This window comes from Petaurus breviceps, unplaced genomic scaffold (assembly GCF_028583685.1).
Source record: "Petaurus breviceps papuanus isolate PSGF00001 unplaced genomic scaffold, PetGlider_PUasm1.0 490, whole genome shotgun sequence".
In the NCBI taxonomy this organism is placed as follows: domain Eukaryota; kingdom Metazoa; phylum Chordata; class Mammalia; order Diprotodontia; family Petauridae; genus Petaurus; species Petaurus breviceps.
The window spans coordinates 13,046,796-13,062,355 of NW_027186352.1; the positions used below are offsets into that span (position 1 = coordinate 13,046,796).

Sequence of the window (15,560 nt, forward strand, 5' to 3'; positions counted from 1 at the left end):
CGAGGTAGACGCTATTATTGTCTTCACTTTACAGATAAGGAAACTGAGGCAGACAGAGGAGGTGATTTTCTCTAGGTCACAGAAGTAGCAAGTGTCTGAGGCTGGATTCGAACCTAGGACTGCCTTACTCCAAGTCCACTGGTCTATACACAGCCATCAGAGATTTAGATCTGAAAGGGTATCCAGAGGCCAATTAATTCAGCCCCTTCTTTTTATAGCTAAGGAAACAGACCCAGAGAGGTTAGAGGACAGGGAACAGAAATGGAATCTGATTCCTCTGATTCCAAAGCCTACACTCTCCTCCACACCATGGTCCCCACCATTTCTTGGGTGAATGAGCACCGAGGTCTGCCTTGCAGTAGCATTGTCAGGGAGGCCGGACTCGGGGCTGAGATACATTGAGTCTGACTCCACTCTCAGTTTTTGTTTTCCAAAATCTGGGAAGATATCTGTATTCATAACTCAATAGACTTACCAGCTCCACCTTCATTGTCCCAGTCTTTTCCCTGGGGAAGCCCCACCATCCCTGGTCATTATTTTAGGACTTTGTTTTCTGCTCGGAGAGGATCCAGAACCCTGCTTTGTTTGGGGGAATGCAGCAGAGAGCTCTAGAGAAATGTGTTCGGCCCTGGTCCGGGAAGCATGATCATACAACACACTTATCAGTGACTGGGATAAAGCCACAAATAGCACACTCTTCGCTTTTGTACAGGGCACAAGTTTGGGAGGAGCTACCACATCAGAATCCAGAGTCAGCATCTGAAAGCACTTGATGAATAGCAGAATAGAAGATGAGACTTGGTGAGGGTAAATGGAGAGTCTTTCACTCAATTCCACAAAGCTCAGAATGTGTGAGGGTGAGGGCTGGCCAGGCTCTCGTTTATCTGAGCAAGGATCCAGGGTTCGAGTTGTTCTGTAAGAGTGTGATATGGAAGCCAGAAAAGTCCGTGTGATCTTGGGCAGTATGGAAGGGTGAATACTGTTTAGTCCTGGGGTGGTGATGGTCTCCATTCACCCTGATCTAGTCAGACCATATTCAGGGCACTGTGCAGCATGCTGCTCAGGGCCAGGCATATAGGAGACACTTAACGAAGGTTTCTTTTTTATTTTATGTTTAATTTATGGAAAGAAACAAGCATTTACATAGCATAATACAATTAAAAAGATGATTGTGTGTGAAACTGCAAACCTACTATGTACAGCTTGCAGCTCCTTTCAAATATACAACAAAATTATCTTGTAAATTTCTTTTCTTTCTTCCCTGCCCCCACCCCAGAGATGGCTCTCATTAGATCCAAATAGGGGCATCTGTGTAAAGTCATTCCATATGTGCTTCTCTTTGTCCACTCTCTCTGGGTGCAGACAGTATCTTCCTTCATACGGCCTTTGTAGTTCATCTGGGCATTGATAGTAGACAAAGTAACTCACTCAGAGTCATTTTCTAAACCATCACTGTTACTGTATCCAATACAATTCTCTTGGTTCTGCTCATTTCACTCTCTACCATTTCACGCAAGTCTTCCCATATTTTTCTAAGATCACTGAGCTCATCATTTCTTATGGCACAGTAGTATTCCATCACATTCATATACCACAGCTTGTTCAGCCATTCCCCAATTGATGGGCATCCCTGTAATTGACTGACTGAGGGAATGAGGTGCTTCTGTTCGAGGAAGGCACTAAGTCCTGGAACACTGCAGAATCCGTGATCACTTGAAAAACTTGACCCAACGGTCCCTATGGAGAAACCAAGCAGATGAAGAATCACTGTTACTCAGATATTGGGGTTCAGCTGCATAGACCACCCACAAAAATTGTCCATCAGCTCCTGTAGCTTGGACAGACACAGGGCAGGCTTTAAAGGTTTAAAAAGTCTTTTATACGTTGATCTCATTTGATCCTTCCAATAATCCTGTGAGGTAGATGCTGTTGTCCCATTTTATAAATGGGGAGACAGACTTACACTCACACTCCTGATGACCCAACATCTCCTTACCAGGAGCTCTTATTTGAAATTAAAGGCAGTGTGCCTGGTGTAAGTGAAACAGGAAGAGCAGCCATCTAACAAACTCAGTGTAGTTGAATTAAGTCAATGAACATTTATTTGGCACCTACCACACCCAAGGCCTTGTGCTAAGTTCTGGGAATACAAAGACAAAAACAAAAAAAAATTGACGTCCAAATAGAAAATCTAAGGTCACGTTGACCTACCAAAGGCCTGTAAGAATAGAATCGTGCCCAGATGGGTGGAGCTGGGAGCTGGCTACTCTGTTTACAAGAAGATTGTGTGCTCATTAAAGGTTACCATTTCTGCCTGTCTTAACTTGCAGCGTTCACTCTGAATGGACGCCTTATGGACAAATGGCCAATCCCTCAGAGGAATCATGGAAGCTTAGGGTCAGAAAGGACCTCAGTGGTCAACTATCCCAACAAATACCTGGAAAAGGAATGAGAAAACTCCTAAAAAGAACTCAGAAGAGTCATCAGGCAAGATAACTTCAGTGCCATCCACCAATGAACAACCAAAGTCAGTCAGTCAATAAATATGTATCAGCTGCCTTCTATGTTCCAGGCACTATGCCAAGCACTAGGGATACAAATACAAATAAAAACAAGGAAAGTCCCTGCCTTCAAGGAGCTTACAATCTAAGCAGAGAAGACAATACACAAAAGGAAGCACCAAGCGGGCAAGAGAGGGGAGATGTACAGGCACAGGTATATGGTGAAGTCTAATTTATGAAGTGCCTACTATGTGTGCGGTAATGTGCTAAGCCCTAGCAATACAAAGAAAGGTAAAAAGATAGTCCCTGCCCTCAAGGAGCTTACAATCTAATGGAAGAGACAACAGGCAAACAAATATGTACAAAGAAAGTATGTACGGAATAAATGGGGCATAATTAGCAGACAGAAGGCACTAGAATTAAGAGTGATTGGGAAAGGCTTTCTGTAGAAGGTGAGATGTTAGCCGGGTCATTTGACCAGGAGGAGGACATTGGAAAGACAACTCAGGAGTCAGAAAATCTGGCTTCAAATACTACTTCTGACTTGTCCTCCTCGTGTGACTTGAGCAAGTCACTGGGCATCCATCTCCTGAACTATAAAATGAAGGTGTAGCCCCTTGTAGCCCCCACATCCATGATCCTGCTGAGTCTCAGAGAGGCTGAGAGCAAACTGAGGGAGGGAATTGCTACACTGGGACTGTCCACGCTGATGACACCACAGCTCTTCTGTACTAGGGGCACCCTGTCTAAGATTAGGTCTATACGGAAGCCCTGAGTCATACACAGGGTTTGTTTATTTTTAGGACTGCCCTCCATCTCACCCAAGCTGGAAATGCAGGGACCAGTCCCACTCCTGTTGGGCACAGGAGCTTTGCCCTGCTCCACCTGGGACCTGGGCCCATTGGTGGCCTGGTGGCTTCCTGCTCCTTGGGGCTCACTACATACAAGCTGAATGGAGTTCAGACAGCCAGTGGGCAGAGCTGCTGCAGCCCAGAATTCCCAGGCTCCAAAGCCCCAGCACCTCAGCCTCCCCAGGAGCTGGGGTTAGAGGCAGGTACCTCCATGCTTGTGCCACTCCACGGGTTCTGCTCAGATTTTGGTTCCTGGGCACAGACACGGGACAGGCTTTAAAAACTGGAAGAGTCTTGGACATGTGTGATCTTATCTGATCCTTCCAGCACCCCTGTGAGGTGGGTGCCATTATCCTGTTTTCTGAATGGGGAAACAGACTTACAGAGGTTAATCAATTTGCTTTTGGAGTCTGATCCAATGAGCATTAATTCAGTGGCTCTTGTGTGTCAAGCACAGGGTTACAAAGACAAAATGAGAACCAGGAACCCTGATGATTCTGTCAGTAGCCTCTTGATGTGCTGGAAGTGCTGGGTTCTGTTTTCCTCTTTGCCTGCATTTGGGAGAAGCTATGGATCCAACTGGAGTCCTGGAGTCTTTCCCCAACTTGGTCTGGCCCAGTAAGACCACTTCTCTGGGCCTCAGTTCCCCCCTGTAGAATGAGATGGCCTCAGAAGTTCCGGCCGGCCCAAATTTATGAACCACCGTCTATGAGTTCTGGGTGAGATGTGACCCTGAGAGAAGAGGCCAGGGAGCATTACAGTAAGCATTTGGGGAGCTACCCATCACCAACAACTCAGAAGAGGGTTGGCTGCTCCTAAGGGTGGGGTCCAACCTCTGGGCAGCCCATTGGAAGGCCAGGGGACCCTAAGCCAAAGAAAAGAAATCTGGTCCAACTGGCTTGTAGAGGGCACCACCATCCTCCCAGTCTGCCTGGATCCCAAGCTAGTAGTTGCCCTGAATTCCTCACTGTCACTCACCTCCCTCCATATCCAAGGTCTGCTGACTCCACTTTTGTAACACCCCCGAATACACCCCTTTCTCTCCTCTGACCCTGCCCTTCCCCTGGTCCAGGTCCGCCTCATCTGGTACCTGTACTATTGCCATAGCCTTGGGGGGGGGGGGGAGCAAGGAGTGGTCTGCCTGCCTGAAGCCTTCACTCACTCCACCTGTCCTCCATTCAGCCACCAGAGGGATGGTCCTACAATGCAGGTCTCACCCCCTACTCAATAAATTTACTCCAGGAGCAAGTACAAAATCATCAGCTTGGCATTCAGAGCCCTCACAGCCTAGTCCCCTTCTCCCTTCCCAAGCTTCTTATACTCCACTCCCCAATACACACTCTGCAGTCCAGCGATTGTGGCCTCCTGACTGGTCCATGAACAAGACACTCCATCTCTAGGCTCCAAGCAAGTCCTCCGGCCATCCCCCCGGCCTGGAACACTCTTCCCCCTATGCTGACCACTGACCTCTCTGGCTTCCTTAAGCCCCAACTAAAATCCCCTCTTCTCCAGGAAACCTTCCCCTTCGCCTCTTCATTCCTAGCACCTTCGTTCTGTTAACTATCTCCTATTTATCCTGTCTATAGGTTGTGCCTATATATTTGCCTGCATGTCATCTCCCCCATTAAACTGCAAGCTCCCTGAGGGCAGGGGCTGTCTTTTGCCTCTTTGTATCCCCAGGGCTTAGTGCACTGCCTGGCATATAGTAGGTGCCTAATAAATGTTTGGTTTTGATTGATGTTCTCTAGTAAGTGGGGAGGAGGAGGGGGATGTGATCAGACCTTTGGAAGCCTCTGTCACAAGAAGAACAGTAAAAACTCCATCCCTTGAATACAACAAGCCCTCCATTCTGACCTGTCCAATTAACCAGAGAAGATCATAGAGCCATCACCTGAGAGATGGAAAGGCCTTCTTGGAGGCCTTCATTTAACAGACAAGGAAACTGAGCTCAGAGAAATGACGAGGCCCAAGCTTCTCTAAGCTTAGCAGGTGAGAGCAGAAGTGGACCTTAGCAGTATGTTGGTCCCAGTCTGCAGGAGACGGAGAGGAGCCATCCAAAATCACATAGTAGCCACAAGCAGGCCCAAGATTCAGACCCCAGCTCGGGCCTCTCTGGCCTTTGGATCTTCATCCCAAGCCCCCTGAAGTCCATACCTCAGAGATCTGAGACTCCATTGCTGTTCCCAAAGGGCCCTGGGATGCCACAGAGAGACTGGCTTTGGGGACTGTCACCTTTCCTTCGTTACTATACTCATCCCCTATGGCAGAGGACAGCCCAAACCAGATAAAATGTGATTGGGAAACATTTAACAGAATAAATACAAATACAAGAGAACATAGATAATATTACTGCTCCGTTCTCTAAGTTAATACACAGCCCCCAGGGATCTTTATGTATGTTTTAATGACCCAGTTTCTACTTGAGTTTGACCCACCACTGCTCCAGGGCCCTGCTGCACCTGGCCAGGAGGACGAGCTACCCCATCCCCACAAAAGGCTGTTCTGTCCAGCTCTCTAGGGTTCATCATGGCCCAGAAAAGGGTGAGCTTTGACCAAAGATGGACTGAACAGGCAGGAAAGCAAGCCCGAGCCCACAGCTTCCTGTCCAGAGGAGGCGGATCAAGAGAGAGAACATGTGAAGTCTGAGTTCTTGTCGACCTTAACTGGAATCCCTCAGTCCCTTCCACATCTGGAGCCTGGTCCTCCCCAGGGAGTCGTCTAACTCACTATGATTCTAAACATCTGGCAGCTAACCCACGGCAGCACACTGGGTGCTTGGAAACCTCCTGTGGACTTGGGATCCTCACTGGAGAACGGGGACTCACAAGCCCGGCTCAGCGGCTCCTAACTTCATCACCAAGATATTCCATTTGGCTGAAAAATTGACAAATATTATGTAAAGGGAAAGGGCGGCGATTTCCTTTCTTTTATACATTTTTTTAAAGAAAATAAGTTTGATCGGTGCCTTTTGTTTCTACATCACAGTCATTTCCCGATATGCCCTTCCACCCCACTCCACCCCCAAGAAGCAGCTCCTTTCTCTTTAACAAAGAAAAACACTTTCACAAAAACCAGCCAAGACTGACCTCCTTGGGCCACACCTGTGGCCCTGCTCCTCTGTACCCAAAGCGGGCAAGTGCATTTAATTATCTCTTCTCCACAACTAAGATTTGACCGTTCTCACCCTTTTAAAAAAATTAAATGTCGTTTTCTCAACTGGAAAAAATTCATTTTCTGTCCCCCTGCCCCCCAGCAACTAGAAACCAAAAGGAAAAACCAAAGCCTTTTGATGCATCCCAAAATACTGATACCAAATAGCAAAGTGGCTCAGCAGAGGCTCGTGAATCCCCAGGGCAAGGCCAGGGTGTGTCTGCACCTGAGAGAAGCCCAGGAGATGTACAATTAGTTGTCAATCCTAGGAGCCCTTTCTGGACCTCCACTCCTGTCACTGAATAAGCATGGATCCTGTGTCTGACACTCTACTGGGAGAGCTTTGTAGGTCCTGGCCTTCGAGGACCTTGGGGTCCAAATGGGAAAGCAAGGGAAATATACAAACAAGGCAGGGCTGTGCAGTGGGCAGCCCATGGAGCTTGAACCACACTAAGAGAGAGGCATAACTTCCAGTGGAAAAGAGACAAAAGTCCCTGTGAGCTCTGTCCTGGGCGGGTGACATCATCACAGCCCAAGGTGTGTGCTCATGGGTGACCAGGCCCAGGAGGGAAGAGGGCCTTGAGATCATACCCCCTGCACTGGGGGAGGGAGAACAAATGTCTCTTTATTTCTTTGTCCATTTCTTTATTAAGAGCCTACTATGTGCCTAGCATTGTGCTAAGTGCTTTACACATACCATGTCATTGGACTGAATTGGTTGAAGGAATCCTTAGCCTATAAAAGAGAAGCCTCAGAAGAGATGATAGCAGCCTTCAGGTATTTGAAGGGATGTCCAGAGGAAGCAGAAGCATTAGTCTTGTTCTGACTTCAGAAGGGACAGCCAGAAACAGAGGGGAAACCGTGTCAGAGGGGAGGATTTTGGCCAAGGAAGCCATCTTAGACAAAGGGAGCTTTTCAGCTGAAATGTAAGGGAAGCATGAAATGTGGTGGCCTGGGGTGGAGACAGAGACAGAGACAGAGAGAGAGACAGACAGAGACAGAGAGAAAATGGAGAGACAGGGACAGAGACAGAGAGAGAATGGAGAGAGAGACAGACAGACATAGACACAGACACAGAGAGAGGAGAGAGAGGGGGGAGAGAGAAGAGAGACAAAGAGACAGACAGAGAGAGGAACAGACAAACACAGAGAAGGAAGAGAGAGAGAAGGAAGAGGAGGAAGAGGGGAGAGAGGGAGGGATAGGTTCTAAAAGTCTTATAGGAAAGTTTCAAAGACATTGAGAGGAGATTTGGAAGGGAAGAGGATGGCTCTAGAATCTGTTAGCCTGGCCACACAGATCTGAGGTGTGAGTGGCTCACGAGTAAAGGGCCTTCCAGCATGTGAAGGGATCGAAGGTCCTACAGACCGCGACCAGATGTTCTTGGTTTGCACCAGGAGCGTTCTCCGAGGCACAAGACACAAAGGAGAGCTTGCGGAGCCAGTTTAGAGGTAAGGAAGGTTTCTGGATAGCAAGGCGGCTGCTCTTCAGAACTCAGAGGGGATGGAGAGAGGGACCTTTCCTTTTCTGAACTGTGGATTTTTCTTAACAATCGATTGAAAATTCATGGATTCTCTTCTGCTTGAGAGATTGTGGGAAGCTGTCTGTGTCTTTGCCTTACTTTGTATCCCCAGTGCTAAGCACGGTGCCTGGCACACAGTAAGCATTTAATAAATTAACTGTAGATGGGGAAACACCCAGATTAGGCCCTTGATCTCTGATCCTGTGAAATGTCCTGGGCTCCCCCTCTAAACAGCCTCTCCTGACCCTTGGGGACCTTGTCTCTCTTCAGCGCCCACACAGGAAACCTGGGGCATTGGAGGCCTGGCTCCTGAAGCCTCAAGGCCAGGTCCTCCTGAAGAGCTTTCAGGCCACAATGTCCAATGAAGACAAAGGTCATGAAGGAGAGCCCAGGGAAAGAGGAGAAAGCAGAAGCCTCTTCCTGGTAGTTCCTCATTGTGTCCAGCAGGGGTCACCAGGCATTGATCTCCAGGGCCCCTCATTCATTACTTCCGGAGGGACATAGCTGCCAGTGTAGACCCAGATATGCCGTACCACTCTGGGGCATTGGGGTTTGCTCCAGTTTTCGCATAAGGACGTTGAGGAGCTGCAGAATGCCTCGAAATTGGCTCCTAATTCAATCCCAAATCATTCATGCCAATCCCCTGTAATGCTCCACGCTCTTTACTGCTGAAGAAGAGAAGATGGGGCACGGGGGTGGGTGGGCATGGGCTCCAAGGGGGCTGCCACATGGAGAAGGGACCAGCCCAGTTCTGCTTGGCCTCAGACGACAGACCCAGGAACGAGGGAGGCATCTTTAATTTGGATGTGGGGAAGCTATGCTGTCATAAAGAGGCTTCTTATTCAAAACCAGACAACCCCTCAGATGATCAGAAAGCCCAGGGGTCACTTAGCCTACCCCCCTCATTAGACAAATGTAAGACAACTGAGGGATGTGGGGCAACTTCTCCAACGTCCCACAGAGAGTAAGAGGTCAAGCTGGGATTTGAACCCGAGACCTCGAACTCCTGAGTCAGTGATCTTTCCCCTGCATCCCACTGGCTTGTCTGCTCATCATGGTGAGGGTGGGGTGATCCAAAAGCATCCTGGGGAAGTTAAAAGCAGCATCATTCTTACACTATCCATAAACACTTTGTAATTCATAGTATTCTCATTCTTTAAGACCATAAATTACAGACGAGTTGCTGATTTGCATGGAAGGAGAAAGTTTCCCACACAGGAGCTCCCTACATCTATGAAATTGTAGCTCCAGATACCCTCTATCCCCCCCTGATTCCCACAAACGTCATCAGTGATGTCTGCCAGGCGATGTTTGTGAAGCCACGCTCCTCCAGAAAACCCATCACATTCAGGGCAGGAGTCTCTGTGAGTGAGGTCTGGGGACGCTATCACCACTGTGCACTCGATCCTCCACTGAGCATTTGCTCAGCGCCTACTGTGTGCCAAACTCTTGACAATTCTTCTCAGAGAGGCGGGTCAATGCGTTGATGGAGTGGGCTTCATCACAAGTCCACGAGATCATGGGAGACATTTCCAGCTTAAGATTCCATTTCCTCCTTCCTAGCAGGCATCTCCAGACCCTCTTGGCTCTCTTGATGGATCTCTCATCTGCTGCATCTTCTCCTGGGTGCAGGCTTCCCCGCCCCAGGGAAAGCCTCCAAAGTTTCCTTCCTGGCAGGAAACACATGGGTACCATCTTCTCCTTGAAATTATTCCTTTCTGCCCTCTCCCCCATTGCCCTCCAGCTTCATAAAAACTTGCCCACGATGAAGAGGGATATTTTTGAAAAAGAAATTGAATTTGGCCACAGGCGATGCATTCATCTCTACATGGATATTTTCAGCTGAATGGATTACAATTCTTGTGGCTTTTATAGGATGTGAGTTCCCTTATGTCTCCAACTTCAGCACTCCCCTTCTCCCCCACCAGCTCCAGTGCAGTCATTCGAATGGTGTCTCTGAATGACTTTCTCCCTTTGACATCCAGGAGAGGTGCCCTAATAGTGTCTACCTAATGAATTCTCATGCAACTCAGTGAGAACATTCAAATCATCCAAGGCACTCAATTATCCACTCATCTTCAAAGCTCCAGTTCAGCTGATTGGTGACTGAGTGTGCCATCTAGCCCCCTTTGCCCACCCTGTCTACTGGCTGCTCCTAGACCCCAGACCGTGCTTCAGTCTCCCCTCCCAAGCCAGCCCCCTCTCTACCCAGCCCATTTCACCACATGCATTCCCACCCCTTTCTGCCTCTCTAGACCCAAACTCACTCCCCTGGTGGCCTCTCTCCTGTATGTATTATCTTCCCTAATGTAAGCTCCCTGATGGCAGGCACCGCCTCTTTTTTTAACCTTTGCAGCCCCAGCACATAGCTTCCTGCCTGGCTCATCTTAGACACTTGATAAATGACTGTTGTATATGTATGTGGTTTTCAATGATGAGTTCTGGGTCTGTGCCCAACACAGGAGAGAGCAGACCCGGCAATCATCTGCCTCTATACCTGTCTTGTTTGTCCCCCACCAGAAGGGCACAGGGCATGCCGAGCCAGACGACCTGGCTTCAAATGTGATTCTCGTTTTTGTTTCCTTGGTACCCTTGGACAGGTTCCTTCATTTCTCTGGGCTTCAGACGCCTCCTCTGTAAACTGGGGGAGGGTCCAAGGTCATCAACAAGCATGTCTCCAGTGCCTTCAGAGGCATGAAATTAAGTGGTACGAGTGCAAGAGAGAAGCAAAACAGTACAAGAGGGCAGAGGTGAGGGGAGAGCCTTCTGTGGGACGGGGTGGCGGGTCTCAGGCACAGGACACCTGGAGGACCACGTCCTCAGAACACAAGAGAAGGGAATCATTTGCAAAGAAACACATTTGGCGGCAAACTGCGTTTATCTCTCCAGTGATACTTTTAGCTCAAGGGATTTTGGTTCTTTTCTAGGCTGGAAGGGAAAAGATTCTCAACTTCTCCCTCTCCAAGGAATGGGAAGAATCAGAAATCAGACCATCTGGCACAGGGCCAGTTTGTACCGTTAGAAAAGATTCTCTTCCCCACAAAAGCCCTCGGGGGAGTCACCCAACATTGACTCAACATTTGTGCCTGCTCAAGGGCCAGCTGCAGAACAGAGAGAGGCTGGGGGAATATTTCCACTGGGTTTGTCTTTTCAGCTAATTGACCTCAGGCTTCGTGTGTTCATTTTTAAGTTTCAAACTTCTCCTCCCCTAACATATGCTCTACAGGCTCCATGGACCAAGCCTTAGGTGAGGAAGTAAGGGACAAGACTGCTGGGTCAGAGGTCCTGGGTTCAAATACTGATTCTGCCCCTGACAAGTCCCTAGACAAGTCCCTTGACCCAGATGAGCTTCATTCTCAGGTCCTAAAAGAAGGAGCAGATGGGACTGCTGAGCCACTGTCAGTGATGCTGAAAAATCATGGAAAATAGCGGCACCGAGAGATCGGGGGAGGCTGAACAGTGTCCCAGTTTTCAGAAAAGGGACAGAACAGAGTCTGCAAACAATAGGCCAATGACTTGAATTCCAGGACAAATTCTAGAGTGAATCACTGCAGAGATGGTTGGTGAACACGACCACCAAAAAGAAGCAATAATTACTGAGAGCCAGTCTGGCTTTGGCAAGAAAGCAGTGGAGGGGGCACTCAGCCTAGAGGGGGGAAGACCTGACTTAAAATCCTGCCTCAGATACTTACTAGCCAGGTGGCCTTGATTGAGTCACTTGACCACTGTCTACCTGTTTCCTCATCTGAAAAATGAGGGGGACATGAGCTCAAAGGAGATTATGTTGGTAAAGTGCTTTGTACTTTAATCACGAAGGGAATGCTCATTTATACAGAGCCAGGTGCAATGGAAAGTGCCTCTCATGTTATCGTTAGGAACATTCCTTTTTTGACAAGACTACAAACTAGTGGAGGGGAAAATGCTACAGACAAACTTAGTGGATCTTGAGGACATCTTCGATAAAGTGTCTCCAGCTGACAGAGCAGAAGTGGGGTTAGATGGTACCACAGTTTAGTGGGACCTCGTGTAGCTGTCAGTGGTTCAGAAAGCATGGCAGGAGGTCTCCAGTGGGGGGCCCCAGGGATCTGTGCTTGGCCCCCCACACACAGCTGAATATTTTTATCAATGACTTGGATAAAGGTGTAGACAGCCTGCTCATCAAATGTGAAGACAAACAATACTTCAAAGAGGAAGATTGAAAACAGAGAAAGATAAAATCAAAGGTATCTTAAAGGGCTAGCAACTAATGAGATTAAATTCAACAGGGTTAATGAGTCAATCACCAAACGTTTATCAGGCACCTATTATGTGCCAGGCATGTTGCTAGGACCTTGGGTATACAAAAGTAAAAACAGTCCCACCCCTACCCAGGAGCTCCCATCATAAGGGGGGCTTCAATAGCTGTGAGGACCAGGAAAGGAGGATGTGACTTTTGAGCTGTGTCTTAAAGGAAGTCAGGGATTCTGAGTCATGGGATAGAGGGAGGGCATCCCAGGATAAATGTAAAACCTCACGCCTGGGTACAAAGATATCCCCTTCACAACAGCAAGATCGGGAGGCAGCTAAACAGCAGCTCTTCTGAAAAAGATCTGAGGGTTAGAGTGGACCGCAAGGTCCATGAGTCGGCAGTGTGATGTGGCCACTGACAAAGCTCCTGTGACCTTGGGGGGGTGGGGGGGCAGCTTCCAGGAGGAGGGACTCATGCCCTCTGCCCCAGTAAGACCTCGTCTGTGGAGCTGTGTTCAATTCTGGCCATTGAAGACAAGAAGGAAAAGCTGGAGAGCGCCCAGCGAAGGGCAGCAAGAGAGGGAAGGGCATTGAACTCATGACACATGAGGAGTGGGAAAAGGAACGGGGCAGACCGAGCCTGGAGAAGAGGAAGCGGAGGATGAAGATGATGAAGATGGAAGCACTAGCGCGGTGAGGAGAGGCCTGGGCACTGGCACCGTCTGTAGCACCTGCCATTCTGACAAAGCCAGGAGAGCCGATGTCAGTCAGGCTGGTCCTGCGATCTGCTGTTGACCTTTGGCAATCGTGCTGGAGCGGACTTGTGGGGCCAGAATGCTGGCTGGCGCTCTGATTCCTGCATGTGGGCTTTATTGAATCACCCTGCCAGATGCATCGGTGTGCACACCGCCATCCCCATGCATCCTGCATGCAGACTGCTCAGCCGCGCAGGGCTGCAAAGGGCTGCAGGAAAACGCTGGCCTGGACAGGCTCTGACAGGTTTCTCCAGGTCGAATTTAACAAAGTAAGAAAAAAATGATAGCTGCCACTACTGATACCCTCGGATGAACCGTTCTATGAGACACAAAAGAGAAGAGATAGAATGACAGACAGAGACAAGGAGACAGAGACTGATACATCATGCTGCCTGGGGCCTGGAAGTAGGGACCATGAGTGTGGAGATCAGCTGGGTTAGGGGCAACCTGAAGGCCGCATCTCCAGGCTATCTGTGGCCACCTTGGAGGCTCAGTGGTCCAAGGTCCTGGATTCAAATCCTGCTCCTAGTGTTTAACGCCTGGTGGGAAATGTACGTCTCAGAGCCACAGTCTCCTCATCTGCAAAAATGAGCCTTTCAGCTTGAAGAAAGTAAGATTTTTGCTGGGCTTGAAGGAAGCCAAAATATGAAGATAAGGAAGAAGCATTCCTGGCATAAGGGGCAGCCAGAGAACATGCCCAGAACCAAGAGCTGGAGGGACTTACCTGTGGAACAGCCAGGGGCTCATGTCACTGGATGGAAGACTATGTGTGGGGGAGGAGGCAAGCTTATGAAGGGCTTCGAACGACAAATAAAGGACTTTGCATGTGATACTAGAGGTGAAAGGAGCCCCTGGAGTTTACTGAGTAGGGAAAGTGACATGGTCAGACCAAGGCTTTAGTAAGAGCCCTTTGGTGGCTGAATGGAGGATGAACTGGAGGGTGGAGAGACTGAGGCAGGCAGACCCCCAAGCTATTAAAATAGTCCAGGCATGAGCAGATGAGGGTCTGCACCAGGGTGGAGACCATGTCAGAGGAGAAAGGGGGCAAATTGGAGAGATGCTGCAGAGGTGAACTGTACAGGTTATGTTATCACCATCATTCTCATTTTCATTATTATTATTAGGCTGTCTTGGCCAGGTCCAGGTAGGCCTTTTAGCTCTGGGACTCTGGGATTCCATACTCCATTAGTCTGTGCACGTTCAGCACTACAGCCTTGAAAGCAAAGGGGGGAGGGGAAGAGGTTTGTATAAACAGGATAAATCTCTTCATTTCCTACATTACATGCTGTGAGGATTTGACAAAATACACCTGATTTCCAGTGACCCCAGTTGAGTGCCTGCCTGAGATTGGAGAGCAAGATGCCTGCCCAGGAAAGACAGAATAGGGACTGATTGAGGAGTGCAGACTCTCCCCCAGGGACTGATGGACTGTCCCCTCAATTTATTCCTTACAGAGTCCTTCCAGACAGCAAGACTTGGCCATGAGATCATGAGCTAGGATCCAGTAAGAGATGAGGGGGCAGATTTGGAAACACAAGTGGGTGTCCACAGGTCCAGGGGCAATTTCTGAGCCCCTGTCCTGGGAATCCTGGGTGCCTCAGAGCAGATATTTGAGAAGCTGATGGTTTCCTTGTCTCCCAGCCAGGCTCTGCTGAGAACGTGCAGCATTGCGGCTGTCTCCAGGGCAGACCCTCTCCTATGGGCAACGTCACCTCTCTCTACCACCGAGCAATGCCAGACTGAAGCATCATTGCCATGAGGATGCTAAGGCACCCTCCAGTCACTCAGATCCAAACCACATTCAGAAACAGGAGAAGGCCAAACATGGGGGAGCCTGAGCTCCAGGCAGCCCAGCCGAGGTCTTCAGGCCACTCCTTTATCATCACACCCTCAACCTCCCAAATAATATGTGGTCTTCTCTGCTCTTCCCTGTGTTCCCACAGGTCAAAGTTTGGAGATGCCAAAAGAACCACCATTCTTGGTGAGAAAGCATGGTGATCTCACAGCAGATTAGCAAGGGAGACATAGTCATCTAGTAGATAATACAAGAGGTCAGAACAGAGGGAGACAGAGACACAGAGAGAAAAGAGAGAAAAAGAGAGGGGGAAGAGAGGGGGGAGAGAGAGAGAGAGAAAGAGAGAGAGAGAGAGAGAGAGAGAGAGAGAGAGAGAGAGAGAGAGAGAGAGAGAGAGAGAGAGAGAGGGGACAGAGAAGAGACACAGAGGGATTAGGAGGAGAGAGAGGAGAAGGAGGAGAGACACAAAAACAGAGAGACAGAGCCAGAAACAGACAAATAGACAAAGAGATAGAGACAGAGACAATGCAAAGATAGCCTCAGGACTACCATCCTAAAACCAGGCCCTATGGACTCTTGAAAGAATGATCTGAGGCAGTTCTGGTGATGGCTCAAATTCTAGGGCCCACGATGCCTTTCTGGAGTTAACCTGGCATGTGGTGGTGTGTATGTGTAGATGTCTGTCTGAATCTCCCTCTCTCTCCCTCTCTCTGTCTCTCTCTCTCTGTCTCTCTGTCTCTGTCTCTCTCTCTCTGTCTCTCT

General features: G+C 48.9%; 1 long non-coding RNA gene across 1 annotated transcript in view; it reads right to left on the reverse strand.

The window, feature by feature from the left end:
* Nucleotides 1-1,095: 1,095 nt before the first annotated feature.
* Nucleotides 1,096-15,560, reverse strand: part of LOC138172072 (uncharacterized) — a 31,443-nt gene continuing 16,978 nt past the window's right edge. Inside the window, exon 2 of the long non-coding RNA XR_011171043.1 lies at nucleotides 1,096-1,737. This is a non-coding gene — a long non-coding RNA (uncharacterized lncRNA). The remainder of the gene's footprint in view (nucleotides 1,738-15,560) is intronic.